Genomic DNA, 10,316 nt, shown 5'->3' with positions numbered 1-10,316 from the left:
CATTCGATTATTGGCTAGCATTTAGAGTGAGTTCGGCTGTTTCATCATGTGATGATTACAACAAATTGGTTCTTTCTTTTATTATTTTTTTCGAACTTTTTGAAGTCATTTTCATTTTCTATTTCAGTAGTATATAATTTGAAATTTGACCACTCTTAATTGTTATTTTTTATGCAGACACTGTTGAAAGTTGAAACTATAGTCTTTTGATGAAACCGGAGATGGAAGGTGTCTTAATGGTTATGAATAATCCAAATATAAGCTCTTGTTTGAAGCTGTTGAAGATGAGCTCAATGAGATACCTAGCATCGCTCCACTTTGAAGATACAAGATATATACCAAACCGATTTAACTTCTTATATCCTATGCTTATATATATAGATATCAATATATGTAATGTATAAACGACGACTATGTATAGAGAGATATTGGCTTAATTTGATTAACTTTGGTTAGAGATCTTTCTTGTTGATGACTTCTGGTTGAAGTTTGGTTGGAGTTATATGTCCTTTTATAACTACTCGAGTTCTTTAGTGGCAAATCTTGTCTGTTTAAAATTTGGCAGCTAACAAGAAAAAGTAATCACAGAAATCATTTTGAGTATTATAAACACAAGCATATTATGATATGACCAAAAAATATATGTTGAACAAACTCGAAATCCAAACGATGTCTCTATTCTTTTAATCACAGAAATTGAAACTTCGTACGCTACACCCACTTCGTTGCAATTCTAACCGTAGTCTCAACCTGAATCCAAGACATCTTCTCATTCACAAAGATAATATGAATTCCAGCATCTTCATGTATAAGAGAGGTAAACATTCTCAATAGGACCACGCCTCAGCTACCTATATATGCAATTATGTAGCTGGAGAACGGAAAACAAACCTGAGCGATTAAGAAGAAATAATCTTATCTATTCCTCTTTATGGTATGCAAGAAGCATATGAGAACAGCAGGAACATAAGAGAGAAACAAGACGCACAGTCCGGAGGGATCGGAAGAAAGATCCCGGCCAAGAACGAATATTAACCAATCCCGTGCCATCCACGAAACCAAAACATTGAATCTATTTGGGGGTTTAGAGACCTGCCAAGCAAGCGCACCTGTCAAGGCAAAGGTCATATACGTGTGTTTCTTTTCAGTATCAAGATGGATCAACGAGAGTCGATCAAATATTGTTTTTACACGTTTACGCTCATATAATTAAGGGAATTAGACCTGCCAAGCAAGCGCACCTGGCATGGCAAAGGTTAGATACATTCCTTTCCTTTTACTCTATGAAGATAGAATGGAAGCCCAAACAAAAACCTAAGCAAGTGTTAAATCTATGGGGATAGATTCAAGATATCAACGAGATTTGATAGTTAAGAGCATCAACGAGAGTTAGTTGATTAGGATCAACGAGGGTTGACCACTGGATCGTATCAACGAGGGTTGAACATTGGAGGATCAACGATGGTTGATTAGAATCAACGAGAGCTGATCACTGAAGTATCAACGAGGGTTGATCACAGGAGTATCAACGAGGGTTGATCACAGGAGAATCAACGAGAGTTGATCACAGGAGTATCGACGAGGGTTGTTTAGAATCAACGAGGGTTGATCACAGGAGTATGAACGAGGGTTGATAGGATGTTGTGTTTCAGTGTTTGTCGCAGTACGCTCATAATAATCCCTACAAGATATGTATAAGACCGGAAAGATTGAGAAACCCTAGGTATATGAAAGAAGAAAAGAAGAAGAAGAAAAAAAGCCTAGATACATAACTAGAACCACATACCTCGATGACAAGCCAAACCCTAACAAGAAGATGATCGGTCAGACAAGGAGCTTCGAAGGATAATCTGCAGAAGCTACAAAAAAAAAAAAAAAAATCTACACAAGAACTTACTTAGTCATAATTAGAAACCAGACTCACACGAAAATACCATGATCCATCCTTTTTACATTACAAGGTAACACACCGAATTCTTACTGTTGATCAGCAATGTTTGATTTGATATAGATCATGGTATTTTCGATGAAGAGGATCAACTAGCTAGATCTGATATATGAAGAGGATATAGATCATCGACCACATATAGAGGGAGCAAAAACCATAATCCCAAATTGGTTTCAGATTGAGGAGAGATCCTACGGTTGTTATTAAGTGTTAATTAATCGACGGTGCAGATCAAACACAATTAGGAAAGGCGGTGAAAAAACCACAAAACAAAAGTCGGTTAAGAAAATCTCATGCTCTTGAGATTGGTTCGGTTAACTTTGGTTAGATATATCATCTTATCAATCCGGTTTAGCGTTGGGTCCCATTCGAATATGAGCTTTTTCATAAGAAAATTCAATACCAATATAGTAGACACAGAAACTTCTAGGTTCTTCTCTGAAACGAACATCTCTAGATCATGTGCAACGTAAGATCAAATGTTCTCTCTTTATTTAAGAATCTGGATCACAATCTATAAATGCGTAGTAGGCTAAAACTAAAATTATAGCCAGCATTTTGATTAGTTCAATTAGATACCCAGCATCGCTCCACTTGGAAGATACAAGATACAAAGACCAATCAACTTCTTATATATTTTTCTAATATTCTTAGTTATATATATGTAATGTATAAACCACGAATATATAGAGATTGGTTTCGTTAACTTGGTTACAGATAGTTCTTGTTGATGACTTCTGGTTATATATTATAATATGCATATTGTAATTGAAGTTTTATGTCCTTTTTATAAAACTACGTACTCGGGTATATATGTCTTTAATGGGCGCCTAATCTGGTCTGTTTGAAATTTGGTAGCTAGCCAGAAAAAAGTAATCATAGAAATCATTTGAGTATTACAAGCACAAGCATATGACGATATGACCAAAAAAACAATATGTTGAAATTTTAAAATCCAAACGATAGTTTTCCTTGAATCAGTGGAAATTGAACTTGGTACGCTATTACATCCACTTCGTTCCAATCACCACAACTTGAATCCTAGACATCTTCTCATTCACAAAGATCATATTCCAGCATCTTCAAGTATGAGAGATGAGAGGTAAACATTCTCTCCATAAAAATTGATCCATGATTCTGACACGAACTAGAGCTATCTATGCAATTATGTAGCTGGAGAAGGAAAAAAAAAAGCAGGAAAATACGAGAGACACACAGTATGCATCCCCTTCTTTTTCAGTTTGGAAGCCCAAACAAGAAAGTAAATTTATGGAGATAGATTTAAGTTCCTTCTTTTTAAAAACTCAACGAGGGACGTTGATTAGAATCAACAGAGTTGATGGTGAGAGGGTCAACGAGGGTTGATGGTGAGATCAACGAGTGTTGATGATGAGATCAAGAAGAGTACTTGATCGTGAGAGCATCAACGAGAGTTGATGGTGAGATCAACGAGTGTTGATGATGTGATCAAGAAGAGTACTTGATCGTGAGAGCATCAACGAGTGTTGATCGTTAAAGCATCAACGATAGTTGATTAGGCTCAACGAGTGTTGATGATGAGATCAACGAGATCAGTTGATCGTTAAAGCATCAACGAGTATTGATGATGTTGATCGTTAAAGTATCAACGAGTATTGATGATGAGATCAAGGGTTGATCTTTAAAGCATCGACGAGAGTTGATATCACTTATCAGACGTTGCGTTTGTCCCAGCACGGTCATATATATTGATCCCTACAAGAATACGAAACAGATTGAGTCAATTTTACAAGATATATATGCAGAAGACCCGAGATATTTAGAAACAGAGTAACAACGAAACAGAGAAACCCTAGTCTACGCATGTAAGGAAAAATATAATAAAAACTCCTAGACATAGAAGATAACGTATATACCTTGATGACAAGTCGAACCCTAACAAGAAGAACATCGACTTCTGGTTGTTAATCAACGAGGGTTGATCATGGAGATCAACGAGGGTTGTAACAACGAGAGTTGATTAGATATAGATCAACGAGCGAGGGTTGATAATGGAGATCAACGAACGAGGGTTGATATGAAGATCAACGAGAGTTGACAACGAAGATCAACAACGAGAGTTGATTAGATATAGATCAACGAGGGTTGACAATGAGGATCAACGAGAGTTGATGAATTAGATGATGTTTAATTTGTCACAATATATAGAGAGAGCAAACCCCATAATCCTAGATTCCTAGTTGGTTTATGATTCAGGAAAGATCCTACGGTTGTTATTTATTCTAATCTTAAGTAGTCCACGGTGCAGATGAAACACAATGAGGAAAAGTCGGTTAAAAAGACATAACAAAAGTCGGTTAATATAATACAACTTAATCTAGATTGGTTCGGTTATCTTTGGTTAGATACTATTTCTTATCAATCCGGTATGACCTTGATCACGAAAGAGGAATGCAAAAAAACTCTAACAATATCAAATACCTTAATTAAACCAGCCTTAAATATTTCGAGGTCAGCGAGCTTAAATTTAAAACCCAAAATCGAGCTCAAACACTTTATCAAACAAGACAACAACCCATGAGGAAATTTGAGATTGACAAACGGTTCATCACTTATGTAAGCTAGAAGACCATACTTTTCACACATTTATTTTTACAAAACATCAAACATTCTCAGCATCAAATACAATAACACACCGAACCAAACTCTACTACTAAGACAAACATAACACTTCAAACATAAACAAACATAACACTTCAAACATATAAATAAGCTACATGTTCATCCCAAACACAAACTCAAACAAAACCTAACAACAACAAATGAAAGCTAACAAAAGTACCATATCTTTTCAAGAAGAGAATCCAACCGTTGTCTCCACTTCACCTAAACCACTCTTCACCATTCAACCGCTATATACAGTTGATGATAACCTCGCACAAAACATGACAAAAGAGTCAATATTAATCACATAATTACTTATACAAAACATAAAACTAAAACATTCTATTCCTAATAAGAACAACACACGGGTTCACTCTACAATCTATAACAAAACAGACAAACATAAGATAACAAGAACATCAAAATCTACTAATTCTTAAAAAAAAATAGCAGACAATATCTCGATTAAAACCTGAACCCGATAACCCTCCAACAAATCTCAAAATCAACTAAACATCAAACTAATCTCATAATCTATGCCTAATAAGTCAAATCGACAGAAAACATTTACCAATCTAACAATCAATCAATTAATCCGAAACCCTAACTATTATAGACCACTTGAGATGAATTTCAAATACATACAATAAATCGGAAAGGAGAAGACAAACCTTCTATCTCCGATTCGTTAGCCAGTGGACCTCGCCATTTCCTGTAGGCCATCAGAAGAATCTCCGCCGTCGTTGTCCCACTAAAAGGAACCTCTGCCGTCATTTGCCGTGAGAACCGAACCGTCAACTCTTTATAATGCCGATCTGGAAGCCATCGCCTCCGGGTGACCAACAATCCTCCAGTTTAAGCCAGAAAAATCAAAGGAATCGACGTGAATCCATTGATTTTTCCGACTCGAGATGAATCACATCTTCAATCGCCGTTTGCATGCGAGAGAGAAGAGAGAGAGACAGTCGGGAAAAAAGAAAGAAGAAATGGGAAAGAAAAAAAAACGTTTTTATATTTTTGATCCCACCTATCAGAGGAAGCTACGTAGCGTTCTTAAGCCGTTGCTGAAATTGCTTCCCACAGCAACGATTCTCGCATTCGTGGACCCATAATTAGGTTTTATTATATTGTTTTGGGACCCAAATACATGAATACCCATGAGAGTACCCATGAGTGGAGATGCTCTAAGAACTTAGAAGGGACTAAAACCCCTTTAATGGTGGTGGGTCAATATGTTCATCCCTTTTTAAGTGAGGAAATTATTCATAAATATATATATATATAGTTCTAATATTGATAAGAAAACTCTTATGATGAGCCAAGGGACCTCTCATCTCTAATAATTTTTTTTCTCTAACTTTTATCTTGGATTACATAATTTAAATGATTTGAGCTACAAAATAGCCAATAAACAGCTTTCAACTTTTGAAAGCATTCTCTCTTCTTTTGCGTTTAATTTAAACATGAGAGAGGTCTTCTTTTCTTGTTTTTTTTTGCTGGAATACCTCAAACCAATCCTTTCTGTAATACTTAATCTTAGAAAATAAATTTAAGTAGTAAGATTAATAAAAGTATTGTATGGACATCATTTGAATTAGTTCACATTGAATTATTGGTTAGCATTTAGAGTGAGTTCGGCTGTTTCATCATGTAATGATTACAACAAATTGGTTCTTTCTTTATATATTTAATTATTTCTCTCAAACTTTTTTCAAGTCATTTTCATTTTTTACATCAATAGTATATAATTTGAAATTGCCCACTCTTATTAATTGTTTTTTATGCAGACACTATTGAAACTAGTCTTTTGATGAAACCGGAGATGGAAGATGTCTTAATGGTTATGACTAGTCCAAATATAAGCTCTTGTTTGAACCTGTTGAAGATGAATAGCCTAATGAGATACCCAACATTGCTCCACTTTGAAGATTCAAGATATATACCAAACCAATTTAACTTCTTATATCATATTCTTAACTATATATATATATATATAATGTATAAATTGTTGGGTTAAGCTTGAAGAGAGCTTAAAGTTATCCTAAACCTATTTGGGAATTAAGTTTCTTGAGGGATAAGGACTTGAATTGTTTAGGAATTATCTAAACATATATTTCCAAATAGGATTAGGACTAAGAGGTTTTCTGGTGTTATAAATATGGTTGCAATTGCGTTGCAAAACATATGAGTTTTTGAGAGGTTAAGATTGAGAGATTGTTTGAGAGTTTAAAGTTTTTGAGTTATTTATCTTTAAGCTAATAAGAGAGTTATTCTTAAACAGTCTTTGTTCTTACATCTTTGCTAAAACTATATTTGGTATCAGAGCAAGTAAAGAAGATCAGGAATCTGTGAGAAAGAGAAAAGATGACAGGAGACGGAAGTATGGATACTAAGGACAAGCAACATGCAGTCACAGGAGATAAACCAAAAGAAGGAGGAGCCCCGTCCTCAATCTCATGTCCTATGCTCAGTTCAAGTAACTACAGGTTTGGGCGATAAAGATGAGCTATGTGCTTAAGGTCAACAAGGTCTGGAAGGTGATTGAAGCTGAGTCATCCAATGGTGATAAGAACAATCTGGCCATAGCTTTGATTCTGCAATCTATACCAGAGGCACTGATTCTGCAGGTTGGAGGTTTGAATATAGCAAAGAAGGTCTGGGATACAATTCAAACTCGACATGTAGGAGCTGAGAGGGTCAAAGAGGCTCGGCTACAAATCTTGATGGCCGAATTTGACAGGCTCAAGATGAAGGAAACTGAGAAGATTGATGACTTTGCTGAGAAGATTTCTCAGATTTCTTTGAAAACTGCCTCTCTCGGATAAACCATAGAAGAATCAAAACTTGTTAAAAATTTTTTGAAGAGTCTCCCAAGGAAGAAGTTTATACATATGGTTGCTTCACTTGAACAAGTATTAGACCTTAATACTGTAAGTTTCGAGGACATTGTTGGTAGGCTAAAGGCTTACGAGGAACACATCTCTGAGGAAGAAGATGCCGAAGAAGACCAAAGCAAGCTGATGTATACTAACTTTGAACCACAAAGTCGTGATTACAGCGAAGACTATAGAGGAAGAGGACGTGGTGGAAGAAATTTCAGAGGACACGGACGAGGCCGTAATAGTTGGAAAAGATCCGTCGTAGGTCACCTGCTTCCGATTTGACAAAGTAGGTCACTTTGCTTCACAATGCCCAGATAGGTTGCTTAAACTTGGTATAGCATAACATAAGGAGATTGAACATAAGGACACAGAAGAAGCAGATCACCTCATGATGCATGAGGTTGTTTATTTAAACAAAGCACGCTGCATGCTGAGTAAGTTTGAAGCAAATACAGTTGGAAGTAATGTGTGGTTTCTTGACAATGGTGCAAGTAATCATATGATCGGATATCAGAGATACTTTGATACGCTTGATCATTCAGTTACGGGAAAGAGAAAAGATGACAGGAGACGGAAGTATGGATACTAAGGACAAGCAACTTGCGGTCACAGGAGATAAACCAAAAGAAGTAGGAGCCTCGTCCTCAATCTCATGTCCTATGCTCAGCTCAACTAACTACAGGTTTGGGCGATAAAGATGAGCTATGTGCTTAAGGTCAACAAGGTCTGGAAGGTGATTGAAGCTGAGTCAACCAATGGTGATAAGAACAATTTGGCCATAGCTTTGATCCTGCAATCTATACCAGAGGCACTGATTCTGCAGGTTGGAGGTTTGAATATAGCAAAGAAGGTCTGGGATACAATTCAAACTCGACATGTAGGAACTGAGAGGGTCAAAGAGGCTCGGCTACAAATCTTGATGGCCGAATTTGACAGGCTCAAGATGAAGGAAACTGAGAAGATTGATGACTTTGCTGAGAAGATTTCTTAGATTTCTTTGAAAACTGCCTCTCTCGGATAAACCATAGAAGAATCAAAACTTGTTAAAAAGTTTTTGAAGAGTCTCCCAAGGAAGAAGTTTATACATATGGTTGCTTCACTTGAACAAGTATTAGACCTTAATACTGTAAGTTTCGAGGACATTGTTGGTAGGCTAAAGGCTTACGAGGAACACATCTCTGAGGAAGAAGATGCCGAAGAAGACCAAAGCAAGCTGATGTATACTAACTTTGAACCACAAAGTCGTGATTACAGCGAAGACTATAGAGGAAGAGGACGTGGTGGAAGAAATTTCAGAGGACGCGGACGTGGCCGTAATAGTTGGAGAGATCCGTCGTAGGTCACCTGCTTCCGATTTGACAAAGTAAGTCACTTTGCTTCACAATGCCCAGATAGGTTGCTTAAACTTGGTATAGCAGAACATAAGAAGATTGAACATAAGGACACAGAAGAAGCAGATCAGCTCATGATGCATGAGGTTGTTTATTTAAACGAAGAACGCTGCATGCTGAGTAAGTTTGAAGCAAATACAGTTGGAAGTAATGTGTGGTTTCTTGACAATGGTGCAAGTAATCATATGATCGGATATCAGAGATACTTTGATACGCTTGATCATTCAGTTACAGGAAAGAGAAAAGATGACAGGAGACGGAAGTATGGATACTAAGGACAAGCAACTTGCAGTCACAGGAGATAAACCAAAAGAAGGAGGAGCCTCTTCCTCAATCTCATGTCCTATGCTCAGCTCAACTAACTACAGGTTTGGGCGATAAAGATGAGCTATGTGCTTAAGGTCAACAAGGTCTGGAAGGTGATTGAAGCTGAGTCATCCAATGGTGATAAGAACAATCTGGCCATAGCTTTGATCCTGCAATCTATACCAGAGGCACTGATTCTGCAGGTTGGAGGTTTGAATATAGCAAAGAAGGTCTGGGATACAATTCAAACTCGACATGTAGGAACTGAGAGGGTCAAAGAGGCTCGGCTACAAATCTTGATGGCCGAATTTGACAGGCTCAAGATGAAGGAAACTGAGAAGATTGATGACTTTGCTGAGAAGATTTCTCAGATTTCTTTGAAAACTGCCTCTCTCGGATAAACCTTAGAAGAATCAAAACTTGTTAAAAAGTTTTTGAAGAGTCTCCCAAGGAAGAAGTTTATACATATGGTTGCTTCACTTGAACAAGTATTAGACCTTAATACTGTAAGTTTCGAGGACATTGTTGGTAGGCTAAAGGTTTACGAGGAACACATCTCTGAGGAAGAAGATGCCGAAGAAGACCAAAGCAAGCTGATGTATACTAACTTTGAACCACAAAGTCGTGATTACAGCGAAGACTATAGAGGAAGAGGACGTGGTGGAAGAAATTTCAGAGGACGCGGACGTGGCCGTAATAGTTGGAGAGATCCGTCGTAGGTCACCTGCTTCCGATGTGACAAAGTAGGTCACTTCGCTTCACAATGCCCAGATAGGTTGCTTAAACTTGGTATAGCAGAACATAAGGAGATTGAACATAAGGACACAGAAGAAGCAGATCACCTCATGATGCATGAGGTTGTTTATTTAAATGAAGAACGCTGCATGCCGAGTAAGTTTGAAGCAAATATAGTTGGGAGTAATGTGTGGTTTCTTGACAATGGTGCAAGTAATCATATGATCGGATATCAGAGATACTTTGATACGCTTGATCATTCAGTTACAGGAAAGAGAAAAGATGACAGGAGACGGAAGTATGGATACTAAGGACAAGCAACTTGCAGTCACAGGAGATAAACCAAAAGAAGGAGGAGCCTCTTCCTCAATCTCATGTCCTATGCTCAGCTCAACTAACTACAGGTTTGGG

General features: G+C 37.2%; 1 long non-coding RNA gene across 1 annotated transcript; it reads right to left on the bottom strand.

Moving 5' to 3' along the window:
* Positions 1-2,807: 2,807 nt before the first annotated feature.
* On the bottom strand, positions 2,808-4,100 carry LOC147930756 (uncharacterized). Its single transcript, XR_015573900.1, has 2 exons — positions 3,844-4,100; positions 2,808-3,682 (listed from the first exon to the last, which is right to left on the bottom strand). It is a non-coding gene; the product is annotated as an uncharacterized LOC147930756 (long non-coding RNA).
* Positions 4,101-10,316: the final 6,216 nt, after the last annotated feature.

This window comes from Camelina sativa, chromosome 12, assembly GCF_030686135.1.
Source record: "Camelina sativa cultivar CO46 ecotype springtype chromosome 12, ASM3068613v1".
In the NCBI taxonomy this organism is placed as follows: domain Eukaryota; kingdom Viridiplantae; phylum Streptophyta; class Magnoliopsida; order Brassicales; family Brassicaceae; genus Camelina; species Camelina sativa.
The sequence above is the reverse complement of the archived record's forward strand: the minus strand, read 5'-3'. Positions and strand labels throughout refer to the sequence as shown.